Raw genomic sequence first — 20,148 nt, 5'->3', positions numbered from 1 at the left:
CCAGCACTCTCATATGGAAACATCACAGAAACCTACCCCTAACTTCTACCACGCCAAGCCACCTTGGGGCCAGGGGTCTACTGAGTGCCAAGAAGTGGGTATAAGCATTTTAATAAATGAAATAGAATTAAAACATGTTGCAAAGCTTTCTCTTACATTGAGAGACCTCAGAAGACCATAGTGTGCCCTTATTTCAGGACCTGCCTGGAGGTTCCCTAGCTTCCAAGGAAGACTTCTTGCTGCAGGTTTCTCTTGCTGACTCTTCTCAAAGGCATCCATATTAGATACCATCTATAGGCAAGTTTCAAAGTGAGTTCCCTTCTTTTGGCTGTGATGGATTTAAAGGGAGGCTTAGACCACATTCTAGAGCATTGGTTAGGGTTTATTTTCTAGCCTATGTTGTGCTCCCATTGTTTTTGGATTCCATTGAGGGGGCTTGTGGGATTCTGGAGCAGTAGTTAGTATATTGTGGATACCATTCCCTTGCCATGTCCCTTCTGTAACTAAGAAAATCTTTAATAAAAACTATTAAAAAATAAAAAGCATTCATATTAGCCCCTAGCTATATACAGATTAACTTGCCCAGCCCTCCTCCACCTTGAATAATTCTACTCCCTTTTGCTTCCTTCTGCTTTCTCACTATCATGCTATATTACTTAAGAAGGATTATTAGGTAAAGTTAGGATCCAAAGATTCAATCTCCCAGTGGGGCTCAATATCAAATTCATCAACCATACAAGCTTGGAGCAGTTGTGGTAATTAATTCCTTCCCCCCATTGATTTATGAACCAGAGATTTGTGGAGACATATATATATTGTCTACATATATATACTGCCCCTCTGTTACTGCCAACCTAGCAGTTCGAAAGCACGCCAAAGTGCAAGTAGGTAAATAGGTACCACTCCGGCGGGAAGGTAAACGGCATTTCCGTGAGCTGCTCTGGTTCGCCAGAAGCGGCTTAGTCAAGCTGGCCACATGACCCGGAAGCTCTACCCCGGCTCCCTCAGCCAATAAAGCAAGATGAGTGCCACAACCCCAGAGTCATCCACGACTGGACCTAATGGTTTACCTTTTACTGCCATGACTGGTGCAAGGCAGCAAGGGTTTGGAAGCAGAGAATGAACCATCACTTCACTCCCTTGCCAGGCCCATGCAGAGCTTGTCTGAGACCCGGGGACTCTTGTCCAGGAAACATGCCTGGGGCATTCTTAGCATGGCAGCATAAGTCTGGCAGGCCCATGGTGTTGGTGGGCAGCTGACCTAGCCCTCAGAGGCCTGGGCAAGCTTCCCATCTCTCCTACAGGGACTGGTTTCTTGCCACAGTTCCGTTTAAAATTACTTTGTTGGATGTCTTTAGGCTGGAATTAGACCCATCCTCCTTGAAACTGTATTTCAATGGTAATTAGTCATGATATATGAAACTTCCAGATTCAGAGGTAGGATATTTGCCGAAGAGCAACAGCAGGGGTGGTCTGTTGCCTTGATGGCCTGATTCTTCCAGGAAGCGTGTGGCTGGTCACTCTGGGGAACAAGATTCTGCACTATATGAATCTGGTTCCAGCAGAGCTCTTTTTATGTTCTTATATAAGCAGATTGAAGCTGGCTCATTTATAATAAACTATAAAACACAAAAGAAATGCAGTGTTAAAGTGACAATAAGCCACAGATAATAGGAGCAGACCAGGAGCCCCAGATAAAAACAGCAACTAATAACATTAAAGGAGATAATATAACCACCATGGGAGAACAGGGAGACAGATTTAACTGATGCCTACAAAAATACCCTAAATCAAGATTCCCCAACCAGGTGCCCCCTGGATTTTGTGGACTACAACTCCCATCATCCCCAGCCATTGGCCATGTTGCCTGGGGCTGCTGGATGTTCTAGTTCTAAACATCTGGAAGACTTTAGATTGGGAGAGTCTAGGCAACAGGATGCCAAGGAGACCAAAATAATCTGTTCCAGTACATATATTTAGCATAGGAAGGTCATGCACCAAGACACCACTTTCAGGCAATTTCTTCCCTCTTTCGAATTCCAGAAGAATCTATGGTTTTTGGTTTTGTTTTAAGTAGGCATTACAGATGCTGCTCAAATATAGTTCTCTTTGGCAATTTAGTTAATAATTGCCCATGCTCTAATCTTCCTCTAAGCAGCTTACATATGATTCCGAGGCTGTCTCTAGACCTGCTTAGCTCCAACTGTAGAACTTCATTATATACACTAAGCACAGACTGTTCTCTGGGCCTTTAAAATATAGAAGGCTGCAAGATTTAGTTGATTCATCAAGTTAATCAATTTAAAACATTTTGATAGACTGAAAAAGAAAGAACTGCACAATTAAAATTGTCTCATTATGTTTTGAAATATTGAAGTATTTGCAGGTAGCAAATACTGCATTAGAAGATGCTTTCCCTCCCATAAGGGAGAATGCCACTTTAAAAATCAATTATCCTGTGACACATACATGCCCCCTCCAAAAAGAGGAATGCTTTTTTTAACCCTTTAGAACTATATTTTTCACATGCAAAGTTATGCAGATTCAATTGATTACTTTGTTATCTGAAGTTCATATAATTTTTATAAATAAGTTTTATTGAGTTTTCTAAATGGTGCAACACAACAGACGTGCGATTGTGGGAATGTTTAGGGATGCGGAGGAGGATATATTGTCTAAGATATCCTATCCCAACTTGTATTTACAAGTTCAACAAAATCAGCAGAGTTAACTTTCCCATTTTTTTAAACACACGCACAGCAGATAACTTGCTTAGACTCGTTAGAGTCTCTGTACATCCTGGTATTTTCCCTGTTTAATCCCGCCTAAAATAAGACGCTACACAGTCTTCTGTAAAGTCAGTGGCGTAGCGTGGGGGATGCAGGGGGGGCCGGCCGCACTGGGCGCAACATCTGGGGGTTAGGGTTGGGCGCAAATCCACGGGTTAGGGGGTGCAAATTACTTGCCTTGCCCCGGGTGCTGACAACCCATGCTACGCCACTGTGTAAAGTATAAAACATTTACTCACAAGTAATCATCTGGTCACACAAAGGCTCCCAGAAGGCGGACTTAAAAGGTTAGAACATAGTTTAAATGTGGTGGCTATCTCCTTATGGGAGAAAGCTCCCATTTTCTTCTCTTGGCCTGGAAATAGGCTGCATCTTATTAGTGCTGTTGTTAAGATGGCATCGATAGAGACAAGATGGTCGCCAGCCTGTGGCTCTGGTTCTTTTCACATCAGGAGATGCCACTCCCATCTCAAGTCACACATAGGAAGTTTCGTCTCAGTCCTGGAAAGCAGGACGTTCTGGATAAAGGACTGAGACAACCTCATAGCTGTCAAGCGTCCCTTATTTGGCGGGACAGTCCCTTATCCCAGCGCTATGTCCCGCTGCTGTCCCTTATTGATGATGTCCCTTAAATAAGCTACTGAAGGTAATGGGGTCCTTTCTATGTCCAGCTGTGCTTTGTCAACAACAATAATTTATGGACCTAATAGGTATCTAAAGCCATTTACACCCAACAAAATCTGTATTTTATCAAAGTAATTGTTGATCCCTTATTTTGGCTGCTGATCCCTTATTTTCGAGGCTGCTGGTCCCTTATTTTCAAATCTGTAAGTTGACAGCTATGCAACCTTCATGTCTACTCTAGCAATGTTGTGTTTGACTGCACCTGAGTCTTCCATCACACAGTGATAACAGTTACAAATGAACATTTTAAAAAATCAAGCAATATTGGGTCTTTTTCAGCATTGCAATGCAAGTGCAGGGAAGGAATGAGTTGGGGGTGGGGCTAGGAGGAAGATGCTAGAGAATTTCTCCTTTATGGGGATGGGCCTCCCCTGTCCCCACCAGTGGTATCCTCTGATCTCTCCTCCTCTCCTTCCACACTGGACAGCAGCATTGGATAGCAGTGGGATTGTTATAAATCCTACTCACCCATAAAAAAAAAAACCAACCCCTCAAAGAAACCCTGCAATGCCATATATAGGTTGCAATATTTCTATGTGCTCCAGTTTGGATAAGGGAATGAGTTCTGAAGATTTAGGCCAGTGCTGAATGCAGGAAGTTTGGCTTCAGGGACCATCGTCCTGTTTCCACAGCAAATCAGCAAGTTGCTTTGATAAACCCACAAACAGTTAGTGAAGGCAATATCCCTCTTCTGCTGTGTGTCCATTCCAACCATTGGCACCCAGTATCACTCTTCCTCTGAATTTGAGCATTCCAAATAGTCATCGTGGGCAATGTTGATCTATGGACATCCTTGCACATTACTCTGGTAAGGTGATGATGCATTCTGTCTCTTTGCAAACAAAAGCCGTTGGGAACCATAGAAAGGAATGAAGTCGTCCCAAATCAGTAATGAATAATTATTAGTGGCTCCCAACTGAATATTAAAAACACAATACAGCATTAAACATTAAAAACTTCCCAAAAGAGGGCTGCTTTCAAATGTCTTCTAAAAGTCAGGTAGTTGTTTATTTCTTATTCTCATTAATTGGTTGATTGCATGTTGGAGTTGTAACAACAACAACAACAATCTGCCCATCTGGCAGGGTTTCCCCAGCCACTCTGGGCGGCTCCCAACAGAATATTAAAAACACAATAAACCATCAAAAATTAAAAACTTCCCTAAACAGGGCTGCCTTCCGATTTCCTCTAAAAGTCAGGTAGTTGTTTATTTCATTGACATCTGCTGGGAGGGCATTCCACAGGGTGGGTGCCACTACCAAGAAGGCCCTCTGCCTGGTTCCCTGTAACCTCACTTCCTGCAATGAGGGAACTGCCAGAAGGCACTTGGAGCTGGACCTCAGTGTCCGGACTGAACGATGGGGTGGAGACGCTCCTCCAGGTATACTGGGCCAAGGCCATTTAGGGCTTTAAAGGTCAGCACCAACACTTTGAATTGTGCTCGGAAACGTACTGGGAGCCAATGCAAGTCTCTCAGGTCTGGTGTTATATGGTCCCAGTGGCCACTTACAGTCACCAGTCTAGTCTAGCTGCCGCATTCTGGATTAATTGCAGAAATGAAACAAATCACACTTTCTAAAAAGATTATTTATCTATAAAATGCATGGAACACTTGATTGTAATAAAACTTCTAAGCAGTTTGCAAGGAACATTAAAACAATTACTAATGAAAACAGTTAAAAACAAGTAATTAAAAACATTTTAAAAAAAACAAAGTCAGTGCTAAACTAAAAAGAGCATCCAACCTGTCAGCATCTGCATGTCTGGATAGCCTTGCCTAAGCAAAACGATTTTAAGCAGTCAGAAATAGTACAATGAAGGTGTCAGGTACAAATAGTAGAATGAAGCGGCATTATACTGAGTCAAAACCATCTAGCTCAGTATTACTGACTAGAAGCACCTCTCCATAGTTTTATACGGGTTCTTTCCCTCCGCAGCCTAGAAATGTTGGAAATCAAATCTGGGACCTTCTGCATGCAAAGCTGATTTTCTACTATTAAGCTAGGTTCCTTTTCAAGAAGAAGCCAAGTACAGTGGTACCTCAGGTTACCGACGCTTCAGGTTACCAATAATTCCAGGTAACAGATTCTGCTAACCCAGAAATAGTACCTTGGGCTAAGAACTTTGTTTCAGGTTGAGAACAGAAATCAAGTGGCGGCGGCGTGGCGGCAGCGGGAAGCCCCATTAGCTAAAGTGGTACCTCAGGTTAAGAACAGTTTCAGGTTAAGAACAGACCTGCAGGACGAATTAAGTTCTTATCCCAAGGTACCACTGTAGAAGATCTTGAAGCACCAATCTTAATTTACTGTGCACTGGTTTGTCTTCTTCTTAATCATCAAGAATTCCTTATGTGTGTCTAAGACATCTCTGAACACACAAGACATGTTGTTTTGGATGCTGCACCAGAAAGTCCCCTTTGAATAGCAGGGTGGGGGTGATTCAAGAGGATACCACAACCATGTGTCTTTAGACCCCAGGCCCTGAATAGGATGTTGCAATTTTTGCCACTGCGGGAGGCAGTGGAGGACAGAGGTGCCTGGCGTTCTCTGGTCCATGGGGTCACGAAGAGTCGGACACGACTAAACGACTAAACAACAACAACAACAAAATTTTGCATCATTTTGTTTTATACCATTTGTCTATTAATTAATATGCCATGAGCAGCCACTCCCACCACATCCAGGGATAGCATTTGAGTCACTGGGCCATTGTAAAATCTGCACAAATTCTGGGCACACAATATTCTTACCTGGTCAAGCATTCTTAGTGCCAAAGGTACTTAAATGCCCAGGGAGTTCAGGGGAGGCTTCCCAAAGGCTTGGCATAAGAACCTGTGTTACACAAACTGATGCATAATGGCCGCAGGAAGCAGTTACAAAGATTGCAACAATAAAGCAATAAGATGCAGCTACTCCTGGAGTGTTAATGAGGTAAAATGTTCTGAATGTTCACACTTCGGTTGCAATGCATACATACCACTTGCCACAGGTGCACTGTGCTAATTTGCTCTTTGGGCAAACTGTGAGCCATTTGCATAATTTCAGCGTCCTAAAATCTGCAAACATCAGGAAAATCCATGTGTTCATCTGCCCGCAGCAATAATTTGCTGAACCCCTGACAATCACTATGAGCTCTTAGAAAGGCGAAGACGGTGTTGGGGGGAGGGAAAGAAACCCACTCCTTGAATCTTGCATTTTTAGCGTTGACAACCAGCACCACAATTTCAATTACTGTGCAACCCAAGGCTACTTGTCACAATGAATGGTTGTTTAAAAATGGCACTACAGCCCAAGCACAATTGTTAGTGAAATGGAATTCTGAAACAGTTACTCCCCAGCAGACAAATTGTGGTTTTCAAGACTTTGCAATATAAATATATATAGTACTGGGCTTGTTAAGGAAGGAGACATGATCTGGAGAAGGGTTTTTAATTTGCGAGGGAAGTTTACACATTTAATTGTTTATAACTGATACATTGAAAAGTGTCAGGCTGAAGTCCTATGCATGCACACTAAGGCCTAAACCCCATTGAACGCAGCAGGACTTGCTTCTCATTAAAACATGCACTGTTGCAGCAGGAGTCTATGAGTTTCAGCCTCATTTTGCGATCTTATGCATGCTTATGAGTCCTGCTGTATTCAGTGCCACTTACTGCAGCCTTAGTTAGTTTTGAGACTAGCCTACCTTACACGCTGGAACAGTGGCAGCAGACTCACAGGAAGCAGTGGGGGAGGACAAAGGGGGTTTATAACTACTAGAGCCACAGGTGCCTCTCTGCATCTTGTTTTTCATGTGTGTGGGTACAGAATTGTGGCTAAATAGGCTGGTGGTTTTCTCTTCTTTCCTTTCTGTTGGATGACCCACAGTAGAAAATGAAACATTAGGTGGAGTTGGCTGATGCCAAAGTTTCCACTCAGTAGTCTGAATCCTTCTCCCTTCTCCCATTTTCAGGGACCAATGGTTAAGAAGCATAGGAAGGCCACACTTTTTGGTCCATCTAGCCCTACATAGAGGGATGCAGGTGGCGCTGTGGTCTAAACCACAGAGCCTAGGGCTTGCCGATCAGAAGGTTGGCGGTTCAATCCCTGTGATGGGGTGAGCTCCCGTTGTTCGGTCCCAGCTCCTGCCCACTTAGCAGTTCGAAAGCACGTCAAAGTGCAAGTAGATAAATAGGTACCACTCCAGCGGGAAGGTAAACGGCATTTCCGTTTGCTGCTCTGGTTCACCAGAAGCAGCTTAGTCATGCTGGCCACATGACACAGAAGCCGTCTGTGGACAAACACCAGCTCCCTTGGCCTGTAGAGCGAGATGAGCGCGCAACCCCAGAGTCATCCACGACTGGACCTAATGGTCAGGTGTACCTTTACCTTTAACTAGCCCTACATAGTCTATTCTGGCTAGCAGCAGCTCTCCATGCTTTGAGGCACAGACCTTTCATATAATCTTCCACCAGATAAAGACCCACCTATAACCCCAGCACCAGGGCTTTTTTTTTCAACCAGAACTCACCAAAACTCAGTTCTGGCACCTCCCAGGTGGGCGCCGTTGCCATTCTAAGAGAACAAGGAGTGCAAAAGTTCATGAAGAGTTCCAGCACCTATTTTTCTAGGAAAGTAGCACAGCCTAGCACACGAGCTTGTCTGGGTAACAAACCCAAGACATCTTGCACCCAAAGCAAGGATTGTGTCCTTCAACATGTTGCAGGTAAGATATTGTCACAGTTAAGAGACCGGGAAGGAATTAGAGCTAAGAGCAATGTATCACTTTATTTGTTGTCATTGCAAAGATAAATTACTGAGGTGCTTGACCATTAGGAAAAGGCACATTGTTCTGGCATTACTGATATGATTCCACTCATACCTAGCTGCCTAGTTGGCTCCATGAATGAGTGAAGGGGGTGCATGTATATCTTTGAATGTCAACTGTTGCTGGTTCATCAGTGATCATAACCATGTCACTTTCCCGTTGCATCTTCTGAAGCATTGCACAGGGCCGTTGAGAAAACTTCCATTGACTTTCCCATCAGTCCTTTATGGAGCCGACTCTTTAGGATATGGATTTATCATTTACTATTGGGCAATACCCCTATAGGCCCTCAGTGAAAAATTGAGGAAATCCATCTACTTATTCCAGTTTAGCAAGACTGATTGTGTATGCAAAACACAACTGGAAGCAAAGGAGGAGGAGGGGGAGGAACAGAGGTCAACAACAGGTATGCTCACCAGTACCTCTTTTGAGGCCTGCCTTAAAGGTAAAGGTAAAGGTACCCCTGCCCGTACGGGCCAGTCTTGACAGACTCTGGGGTTGTGTGCCCATCTCACTTAAGAGGCCAGGGGCCAGCGCTGTCCGGAGACACTTCCGGGTCACGTGGCCAGCGTGACATCGCTGCTCTGGTGAACCAGAGCCGCACACGGAAATGCCGTTTACCTTCCCGCTGGTAAGCGGTCCCTATTTATCTACTTGCACCCGGAGGTGCTTTCGAACTGCTAGGTTGGCAGGCGCTGGGACCGAGCAGTGGGAGCGCACCCCGCCTCAGGGATTCGAACCGCTGACCTTTCGATCGGCAAGTCCTAGGCGCTGAGGCTTTAACCCACAGCGCCACCTGCGTCCCCAGGAGGCCTGCCTTAGGTCTCAATAAATATCACCTCAGAAATCCATATTGCATGAGAGGCTGCTAGTTATTCCTGCTTAGTTCCTGTTTGCGGTGGTCCATCATTTCCTACACTAAATGCCACCCTTAAACATGCCCACATTTAATTTGTTGTCAGGACTGGACACCCACACTCCCATCTGTTCTGAGCGGAGAGGTGAAAAGAGCTTCTCTCCGAAAGTGAGTGCAAAAGTATTGGTGCCTTTCCATCACATTTTGTGATTCCATCTCTTTTCCTGCTCTTTCAGATGTGGCAACCAGCGCCAGATTTACGTATAAGCTAAACAAGCTATAGCTGAGGGCCCCACTCTCTTGGGGGCCCCCCAAAAAAATTAAAGAAAAAAAATGGATGGACATTTCCAAAATATAAGATAAAAAACAAATAAAATAAAACCTACATACAGTTAGAGCTTAATAATTATTTCACTATTAATATACTTCTTAATTCTATTCCAGTTCAACAATTACTTTGATAAAATCCATATTTTGTTATGTGCAAATGGCTTTAGATACCTATTAGGTCCATAAATTACTATATAGCATATATCCAACACAAAAACCAGCCACAATTTGTTGTTGACAAAGGGCAGCTGGACATATAAAGGGCCCTATCACCTTCAGTAGCTTAGGGCCTCATCAAACCTAAATCCAGCCCCGGTGGCAGCCACTTTGTGTTGTTCCATGCCCCCAAGGCAGCCTTTTTGTGGCTGGTGCCCACGGCACTTCCTCAACAATCACAGGTGTGCCCACCGATTACAAAAAGGTTGGTGCCCCTCACTTTGCCGAGTCATAAGATTGGTTCCTTTAGAGAAGTACAATGAATCCAGATTGGTGTAAGCTTTCAAGAATATCAGGCAGAGTCTTTGCGAGCCCCAGCTGCTTCCTCCTCCTCCTCTCCTCCATCTAAACACAAATAAATTAATGGAACAGAGTAATGTTGTCCTTGATTAATGTTTTATTTCAAAATGTTACTGGAGTATCCTCATTCCTATTTTATGCCTATGCTCAGAAGTTGGCCAGCTGGAAGCAAAGTGTGTCGAAATTGTGGGCAAATCCTTCTAGGACTGTTTGCACAAGAAGATGGTAAGAATACCAAAACACAATGAGCTTCCTTATACCAAGTCAAACCACAGGTCACTCTTGCTCAGTATAGCCTACTCTGACGGGAGCATTCCCAGTCGTACCTGCATATGCCAGGGATTGAACCTGTGGCCTTCTGTACAAGAACATAAGAAGAGCCCGCTGGATCAGACCAGTGGCCCATCTAGTCCAGTGGCTAATCATATGCCATGGGGAAGCATGCAAGAAGGATCTGAGCACTATATGCAGCAACAGTGGCAAGAGTATTCTTGGCTCAGAAATGGAAGCAAGAAGAAATACCGATGAAAGAAGAATGGCAGATAAAATTAACGGACTACGCAGAATTGGATAAAATGACAGGAAGGATTCGAAACCTGCGGGACTAGAGATTTACAGATGATTGAAAGGAATATATGAATTATTTGAAGAGCAACTGAAATCAACAAATTACGCTAGTAGGACTACAAGAAGTTTTGTAAGGAGAAATATATGAAATATTGCAAAGAAGAGAAAGAAAAGAGATATTAGTTATGAAATTTAAAAGTAATAGTGAAAATAAGAAATGTAAATTAAGTGAATAGATTGGAAAATTTTCAGATGTGATTGATGGAAGTCAAAAAATTGTATAAGATGTAAAAGTATGTTTAATTATTGTTGAAAATGATATGTTGAAAAACTAATTATATATATATATATATATATATATATATATATATATATATATATGAAGGATCTGAGCACAACAACACTCTTCTCTCCAGAACTTTCAGGCCACCAGTATTCAGTAGAATGTAGAATACTGCCTCTGATAATTGAGGTAGAACACATTCATCAGGGTTAGTAGCCTAGCCACTGTGAGCCTTATCCTCCAATGCATGTGTTCCTCCACTGAGCCATGTTGACAAAAACAGTCCAAGCTCTCATATCTGATTTTCAGATCAAAGGTGAAGTGCTAGTTTAAAAGCACAGCAGAGGCAAGGAATGGTATGATCGGTCTAGGCAAGGTGTGCTAGCTCAGGACAGTGACTGTCTTTGTAGTTGAAGACTCCAGCCCAGATCAAGGAGCACAATTTAGACACAAGCAGAGCTTGAGGAGGGAAACAGAGCTAGGTGAGAATTAAGGAGGACAGCAAGTGGGACCATTGTGGTGCTCTGTGATTGTGGTGCTCTGTGATTGTGCAGGCACTGTACCAATATGGTGTTTCAAGAACTGCTAAACTGCATTACCACTAAAATGCAGATTGGTATGTGTGCAAACATGGAAAAATAGTATTGAGGCAAACCCCTGATTTCACTCTATGAATTTGGATTTCACATATGAAACTGAATTTTCAAAGTGATTGGACTCGACTGTCTTCCTTTGAGACCTGGCAAAGGAATCAACACAAAAACTGGATTCAAATTTTTGCAAGTCAGTCTTTTCAAATTATGTGCTTATTTGAGTTGCTGAATCTTGCAGGCATCCAGTTGGAACTGGGGTGAGTAAAGAGTTTCGTGCATCAGAGCTTGCAGTTCACTGTTCTGCCAGTGTATATATGTGGTAGCATAGAGTTAAGTTTTCAAATCCAGTGCTAGAATATCCCATCCCAGCCTGACAACCTAAAACAAGGAAGATCCAGCTGTCAGAGTGGTCAGCCTGACTTAACATACAGGCATACAGACCTCACCTGGAAGTGGAAAGGTTGATTTATTTCTGCTGTGGAGTTATTTTGCTGGAAGAAAGTTGTTTGGGCTTTAGGGGGGACAAAACATTTTGAAGACTCACAGTGGCAGAGGAGAGACCAGAAGATGCAGCCAAAGGGCTAGTCCTAAGGCAGGAGCCTTTGCACATCAAAAGCTGACAAGCACCCCACCCATTAGCTGGGTTTTAAAATGAGGCATATTCATAGCTGATAGGCTGTTAGCCATGCTAGGTCAATTAGAACCATCACATTCAGAGGCAGTATACTTCTCGAAGTACCAGATTTTGGAGGCAGGTGACAGCAGATGACTGGTGCCTACGTGTCTTTCTTGTCAGAGGTCCCCAAAGGTATCTGTCTGACTGGTGATAAGGGTGAACTAGGTAGACTTTGGGGACGCAGGTGGCGCTGTGGGTTAAACCACAGAGCCTAGGACTTGCCGATCAGAAGGCCGGCGGTTTGAATCCCTGTGATGGGGTGAGCTCCCGTTGCTCGGTCCCTGCTCCTGCCAACCTAGCAGTTCGAAAGCACGTCAAAGTGTAAGTAGATAAATAGGTACCACTCCGGCGGGAAGGTAAACGGCGTTTCTGTGTGCTGCTCTGGTTCGCCAGAAGCGGCTTAGTCATGCTGGCCACATGACCCGGAAACTCCCTCGGCCAATAAAGTGAGATGAGTGCTGCAACCCCAGAGTCGGTCAAGAATGGACCTAATGGTCAGGGGTCCCTTCACCTTTAGGTAGACTTTACAGCAGAGCTCTTCTTATTCTCATCTCTCACTTGGCTTTCTACTGATTCTCCTGGCAGATGACACAAGAGAAGGTGGTTCCATCTATAACATTAATCTATTGAGTTGCAGGGAAACCTCTCTCTCACACACACACATACACACACACGCAAATACAAATGCTGTCTGAGCACGTGCTGGAACATTCAACATCCCTGCGTAAATAAGGTCCACTTTGCGTCTTCATCTTTTCTTTCTGTAAATAAAGTTGCATGTTTGCCTTGATCCATACATAAATACAACCGGGCTGTGTGTGTAACGGGAGGGTGCGTGCCTGCGTGCCTCTTGTGGAAACCCAGAGCCGGTCTGAAGGCGGGGAATATTGGGGGGGGGGGTGCCTCCTCAGTTCCCATCCTCTGCTACCCACCGACCGCTAGGCAATGCTCCACGAGGTTTCCATTTTCTGGGGGTGGGGTGGGGGGGAACCCGCAGCAGCAGGACACATCTCTATATACAGGATCCCTGCTGTGGAAAAGGCTCGGGGAGGGGGCGTGTTAGAAAGCACGATCACGTCACCGGCTTTGAAGAGAAGATCAGAATTTGGTGCAAAAAGGAGAAAGGGGAAAAAAAGGAACAAAGGGGCTGTTTTGGATCCAATCTATAAATTGCATTTCGTTCTACCCTGCGTCCCCTGCTCCCAAGCCCCCCCCCCCCGAAGATGAAGCGCAGACCTGTCTCTCCCCTTTTGCTCCAGCCTGCCTGTGATGGAGAGATGGAGGCTGCCGTGGAAAGAGGGAGGGAGAGAAGGAAGGAGGGAGCGGCTACTGTCCACGATGCTGCAGAGAGGACGGCTCCTCCCTCCTCTTGCAGACAGACAGCAACCAGGCGGTCACGTGGGCCCCCGCCAGCCCTCCTTTTCGCTTGCCTCTCCTCCCCGGTTCTGCGAGATAGAGAGAAGCCGGAGCCTGACGCTGCTGAAAAGGCAACGGACGGCACTTTTTTTTTTAAAGACCCCCCTCCCTTTCTACCCCCTGCTTCGTCTCTTTCTCTCTCTCCCCCCCCCACCCCCGCCGATCCTGCCTTATTCAGCGGAGGAAGAGGAGGAAGGAAGAAGAGAAGGAAAGGGAGAGAGAGAGAGAAAGAGAAAGAGAGAGAAAAGGAACCTAAGGGAAATTCTCTTTGGCCAACACATGCCTCGAGAGCCGTCCTTGCGAGCGGAAAGGAACAGCCGTGCAGGTAAATAGCTGGCTTGGGGAGGGGACAGGTGGCGGCGGCGGCAGCAGCGGAGAAGATCGGCGAGGCTGCGGGCGTTAAGGACCCGTGTTAGGGACGCTCTGGTCCGTCGAGGAGGCAGGAGAAGGCGCTCCGGCTTGGCGTGCGGCGTTTTCCTCAATTTGGGGGGGGGGGGGGAAGGAAAAGGTAGACGATCTCCGCGCGATGGTGGCTGGTTAGGAAGTTGAAAGGCTGCCGGTGGTGATTTATTCGCGATCGGGGGTGGGGTGGGGGGGGGGAGAGAAAGGGAGGGAGGGGAGGCAGGTCTCGCTGGCGTTTTGGAGACTCGCGGATGGGGGGGGGGAGAGGGGAGGGTGGGAATCGATCCTCTTCTTGCATGTCTCTCTCCTTACCCCCACCTTACCCCTCCGCCACCTTCCTTCCTCCCAGCACACCTACGTTGGAAGGAGATGGGGCAATGGGAATAAGGAGCGTTTCGGGGAGCGGGTGGGAAGCTGGCAAGGTGGTTTGACGAAAGGTTGGCATTTTGGGACGTTTTTTATGGAGATCCGTTCGAGAGAGCTTGGGGGGGTGTTCTCCCTATTGCCTCCCCTTTGCCTACCTAATGGGTTAGAAGAAACTGCTCTTAGCCTTGTTGGTGCCTTATTTTGGATTTTATCCGTATGTATATATCTATATATGTATCTGCAGCCTTGGTAGAGGAAAAAAGGAAAATAATCCCGTGTTTTCCCCCTTAGTAGCCAAAGAAAGGACTCGATGCTAGGAAATAAGTAGGTAGGGATATACGAAAATGGGGGAGGGGGCGCTAAGTAACCATAAATAAATACAAATAATGGTGGTGTTAAGGATTTCGCTTTTGAACTAAAGCGCTGCTCTCTTTGGCTGCAGCAAAGGTTGTTTTTGTGTGTCCCCCCAACACCTCCACCCCGAGCTCCCCGTTTTTTTATTTATTTGAGTCTACCATTCGTGTGCTCTCCAGGTCTTTCCCGCACCCGGAGAAAATCCTATGGACACTTATAACAGCAGGACGCTGCCAAGACTGTATGTGCCAAAATGACCTGCTATTTATTAAGGATTTATTGTCATATCTCTCTCCCTTGCTTTAAGTCTCCTTCCCTCCTTCCCGCTCCTCCGCCCTTGTTTTAATAGCTCAGTTGGGGCACCTGTGACCAAAACGTGATTTTAATTTTTTAAAACCCCGATCAGGTATTTTTTTTTTCTCCCTTAGAGGAGGGCGTTGCATTTATTGATGAGCGGTGCAACACTGTATCCCCACCTTATTAAATGGAGGGGGGAAAGGACAAAAAGGTTTTAATCTCTCTCTCTCTTTCTTTATATATTTAAAAGGTCTGAGAGCCCACTTTAAAAGCATGCCTGTTAAATCACCAGTCCATCTTCCATTATATATATCTGCTTCACTTGTTTTGCAAATGACTAGACAGTCGGTGCTGTTTATCATTGTATCAGCCATAATAAATAAGCAAGTGGCTATTTATTTATTTTTTATTTGCTGCTGTTTTGGCAATATATATATATATATATATATATATATATATGCATGCATGAGGAGGAGGGCAGCACAGAGAGAGTGGGGTGGGAGGGGGAGAGAGGGAGAGAAGAAGGAAAAGGGGCTGGCCATCAATTTCATCTAAGAAGGATGTTGAAGAGGGATCTCCTTAGCTCAATGTCTCTCTCCTGCTGACACTTGTAGGGACCACTCTGCTATTCATTCCTGGCTCTTAGGTCTATTTTGTGTGCTCACACATACAGCCTTGTCCAGTCTTCCAGCAACGCAGCTGGTCACTTTTTCCTCCCCACTGGCACAGCTCCTACCCTTCCCGTATGTGTGGTCAATCCAGCAATAGCCTTTCCCCTTGAGATGGACAGACATGATTCCCCCCCCCCAAAAAAATACTAATATTAACCACATAACCTCACAACCACAGACCAGAGGAGACTCCTTTCTGAGAGCATTTTAACTCTTAAATCATACAGACAATTACCTATCCATAGCTACAGCTCGCCCATCTCTCGTCCCCTTTTGGATTTGCACCTTCACCACCCCTGCCAATAGCCGTTTTCTAAAGATTATATGAAATGCAGACAAGAAACAAAAACTCTCCTCCAAGCCACAGACTGAATGGCTGTGGCTCCAGGAACTTTTGGAAAACATAATATCTCTGGGAGATTTCCATTCCATCTGTATGCATACCGTATATGCCATTGGGCGCACAGATGATCAACTTCTCACAGTGGCCTCAGCAACAGCCCCCCCACCCCACCCCACTTTACACACATAGTTGCTCTCTTCAGGTGTTCACCTTTCATCTCCAAACCTGTAGACCCAGAAATGCAAATCCACAAGCACACACACTTTCCTCATCACTTGCAGCAAATGCATTTCAGTCTAGTAAGGCACAGGGAGACCCCCCCCCCCAAAAAAAAATTAAAAATCCCCTTCTGTTTCTTACACTTGCAGTAACCCCCTGTGTTCACCCATCACAACGGCGGCTGCAATAAGTTGCACATTTAATGACGACACACCGTCGCCGTGTGTACACCATTCCTCTCTCACATGCACTTTATCACCTCTGCAGTTTACCCACCCAACAACACAACACACTTTCCACATACTCCTTGGGGGTGCTCATTCTCCCCCTCCCAATGCCAGTTCCTGCTCACTCATGCCTCACCATCATGACACCTCATGTCGTAGATATGATCACACCCTCGGTTGCCTCCTCACTTTTATTGTTTTATTTTTTTGCACAGTCAACTCCTTATCCAAACGCCTCTTATGATGCTCACTGCTGTGGATGGAAGGCTGGCTCTCTCTCTCTCTCCATACAGAGCCTCTTTTCACTAATGGGAGTGAGGCAGACAATCAGTTCCTTCCGCAGTTCTTTGTAACACCCGAAATCGATGCATTCTCTCCCCATTGCTTACTCTGCCACACAAAACCCCCACAGCCCTTCCATGTGATTCTTTCTCTCTCTCCCTGGCACACACCTGCATCTGTACAAATGAACCCCCTTCCTGCAGCTTTGCTCTGCAATTCTGTTTTTCCCCCCACCTCCCATCGCAACCGTGAAACATTGGGTCAAGTAAAAAAATCCCTCCAGCTCCTACACAGGTTATCCTCCTTCAAATTCATTAGCTCTCATTCAAGAAGCTATTTCCTGTAATTAATGAACTATCCCACCCCCACCTCGCATCCCAACACAGATACATATTCATTGCCTGGCCCCCCTTTCCTTTAGCATTTTTCACTGAGCACACCCACATTTCCAGGAAGGGTTTACAGACAGAGCGCACGGTTTGCATGCGGGTTTGGATTCTTGGGGTCTCCGGTTCCAATGATCTCTGGTTAGCTGGGCCCATTGAGAACTCCTTCTGGTAAGAGGATGGGCCCTACCTAACATTTTGCGAGGAGGGCCACAGCTCAGGGGCAGAGCGCATGCTTTGCATGCATAAAACACAACAACACCCAGGCTCCAGGCTCGGCGTGTGTCGCATCCAGCGCACACCCACACTCTTGGGGAGCGAGCCAGAACGCACATGTGTGCATGTGTGTGTTTTGCGCGCGGAAGGTCTCCGCTGGCGGGTCGGAGCCTTGCAGTTAAAAAGCGTCTCGTAAAGCAGAGCTGAGAAAGCGATGCGCGGGACCTTGGAGAGCTCCGGCCAATCAGAGGCGCCAGCAGCGCGCGGAGACAGATGCTTTCTGCTCTGGCGATTCTCCTTCGTTCCCCCAGACCTGCTGGACGAGGAACCCCGTCCACCCTCTCGCATCACCCATCCTTTTCCCCCGGCCGCAGGCTCGAGAGATCCCCACCCCTTTCCCCGGGATACTTTCGACCAAAGGCAGGCGCGCGCCACCGCTCTCCAAAACACACACACACCGCGAAGCGCACGGAGACGCACAACGCTTCCTTTCCCGGGGGGAAGGCGGGTGCGCCGCCGGCGCCTGGGCTGTGGAGAGCCAAGGGGAGCCGGGCTCCTTTCCCGCACCTGCCTTCAGCCAAGGCGCCGAGATTGCCAAGGCACCGGCGGCCTCCGAGCCTGGCGCGCGCGCTGCCGGGCAAGAGGAAGGCGGAGCGAGGCGGGGCGGAGCTGCTTGCTGCCTCCGCCGCTGCTGCGTGTGGGAGCGCCAGAAGGAGGCTGAGGGAGGACGAAGGAGCCAGCGGACGCTCAATGCGGTGCCATAAATTGTGGCGCCTCCTTCCCAGCTGGCCCTCCGGACAGCGGGGAGAGACACCTGGCTGGCCGGGGCAGCTGGCGGCGCTTGCCGCCTCAGAGCTTCTCTCCAGGTGGGGAAGGGCCTGCTGGCTGCGTCTTCCGTCGAAGTCTCGGCGGGGTTGGCTCTTGCCTCAGGAGGTGAAGAGAGGCTTTTGCTGCTACTGTTCTGGCCGTGCTCGGCTATTGCCCAAAGGGTCCAAACAAACGCGCACAAGGCCGTCTGCGCCTGCGTGGAAAAAGACCCTCAGTCTCGGGCCCAAGAAATTTACCTCAAGTTGAGCAGCGCTGACCAAACCACCAGCAGCCCCAACACAACAACCCACAACCGTTAAAGCGCTTCCCCTTTCCTTATTTATGAGGGACAGTCCATATTATCCGCCATAAACCTTGATCAATCCTTGCCCCCTATTCCGCCCATTTTTGTTTTTGCCTTGGAGGATGCCTTGCTCACAGAGTAGACCCAAGACAATTTGCCGCCTGAGGCATATGGCACAATGGTCGCCATCTTTCTGCTTAAAGAAGCTGGCTGGACTGGCACCACCTAAGAAGCTGGTGACTGGGAAGCATCCCTCACAACACCTGAGGGCTGCAGGTTGCAGGTGAGGTGGAGGGAGGGAGGTGGTGTGGTACAAACAGCCCTGTCAGCCCCACAAAAGGGGGTACTAAAGGAGCGGTGGTGGTGGATAATAGAAGGGGAAAAGGGAGCTTTATTTATTTATGAAGGAATAGTGGTGGGGTCAAGCACCTCCCATAAATTGCAGTATCCCCTACCCCCAATGGTAGGGCTGGCCCTGCATCCTAGCATTTTGCTAGCACGAGGTACTCATGTTTGCATTCTTCAGAGTTCCACCTACCTCTACACATACTTCAGACCCAGTATCAAAAGTGGACTGTGCAATGATACACCTCTTCTCTAGTTCACGTGCATATAATTATTAATTATAATTATTAATGAGCACTGATAGTAAGCATGCAGTGTGCTGCCTGTCATTTTGCCCATGGTTGCATTGTCAGATGCCACATTTTGGGTCTCGTTCAGTGGAGGATGGGCTAAAGCAGACTGTAGCTGATAGCAAGGAGCCTTTGGCAAATGGGCAATGCTGGAACAATGACTAGGGTCACTGAGTTAGAACTGGGATGTTAGAAGCACGCTCCTGTTTTCATCTGTGAAATGTTGGAAGGTATGGCCATATTTAGTGGGTTCCTGAATGCATTTGGAAACAGCACCCTAAATGCATTCTAATTTAATTGAACAGTTGCATTTTTACCACACAGCTTCACATATTAATGCACTGCCCACATCCCTTCATAAAGGAATACTTTATTGAGAGGGGCATTTCAGTCCCAACAAAGACACTTCTTTCCCTGTCCTCAAATAGAGCTCACTCTCAGAAATTATACAATGAAGTCCTATTCTTGATTTGTGTAGCTGTTGCCAAGTGGTCCCATTACTCATACAGGGAGGTATAAGCTGATCCATAGCTCAGTGATAAAGAACATTATTTTCATGGAGAAAGTTCCAGATTCATTCAGTCTCCCATTAGGATGAGGAAAAAGTAATCTGAAACACTGGAATGTGAGTTCCAGTCAGTGGTACAATACTCACTTTACAATGGTCTGACCTTGTGAAAACCACATTATTATGTTCTTAAACATGTTCTTTGGATGAAGGGCAGTATATAAACTTAATAAAATAACAACAACAACAACAACAACAACAACATCATCATAATAAATTACAAATGTGCCAAGACTTACATAGTGCTACTGCTATCCGTTTCCTCTTCTGTTCCTTTGAAATCGCAAAGTATAAAAATGCGCAAAGCAAGACTTGAAAAGCAAAAATTAAAAACAAACAGAAACATGTCCTGAGAAATTACAGAATATTGGCTCCCTCCATCTTGAACTTAGACAAGGCATTAAAATGCGTCAAGCACCTTGGCAACTGATTGAAATTATTTATATTTACTAAACCACTGCACTGTTCATTCCAACATTTTCTGAAATACGAAACTGTACCAACAATTGCAAGATACTGCTTCCTACCAATCACTGCACAATATCAAGCTATTCC

At 46.1% G+C, this 20,148-nt stretch overlaps 1 protein-coding gene across 46 annotated transcripts in view; it reads left to right on the top strand.

Annotated features, from left to right (window-relative positions):
* Positions 1-13,482: 13,482 nt before the first annotated feature.
* Positions 13,483-20,148, top strand: part of NRXN1 (neurexin 1) — a 988,232-nt gene continuing 981,566 nt past the window's right edge. For 26 of the 46 annotated variants that reach the window (XM_083733051.1, XM_083733048.1, XM_083733042.1 and 23 more), the window contains exon 1: positions 13,483-13,841. The gene's annotated coding sequence lies outside the window, so the exon portion shown is untranslated. The remainder of the gene's footprint in view (positions 13,842-20,148) is intronic. The other 20 variants (XM_083733018.1, XM_083733014.1, XM_083733040.1 and 17 more) reach the window with 3 other exon arrangements.

This window comes from Podarcis gaigeae (assembly GCF_964106915.1).
Source record: "Podarcis gaigeae genome assembly, chromosome: 3".
In the NCBI taxonomy this organism is placed as follows: Eukaryota; Metazoa; Chordata; class Lepidosauria; order Squamata; family Lacertidae; genus Podarcis; species Podarcis gaigeae.
The sequence above is the reverse complement of the archived record's forward strand: the minus strand, read 5'-3'. Positions and strand labels throughout refer to the sequence as shown.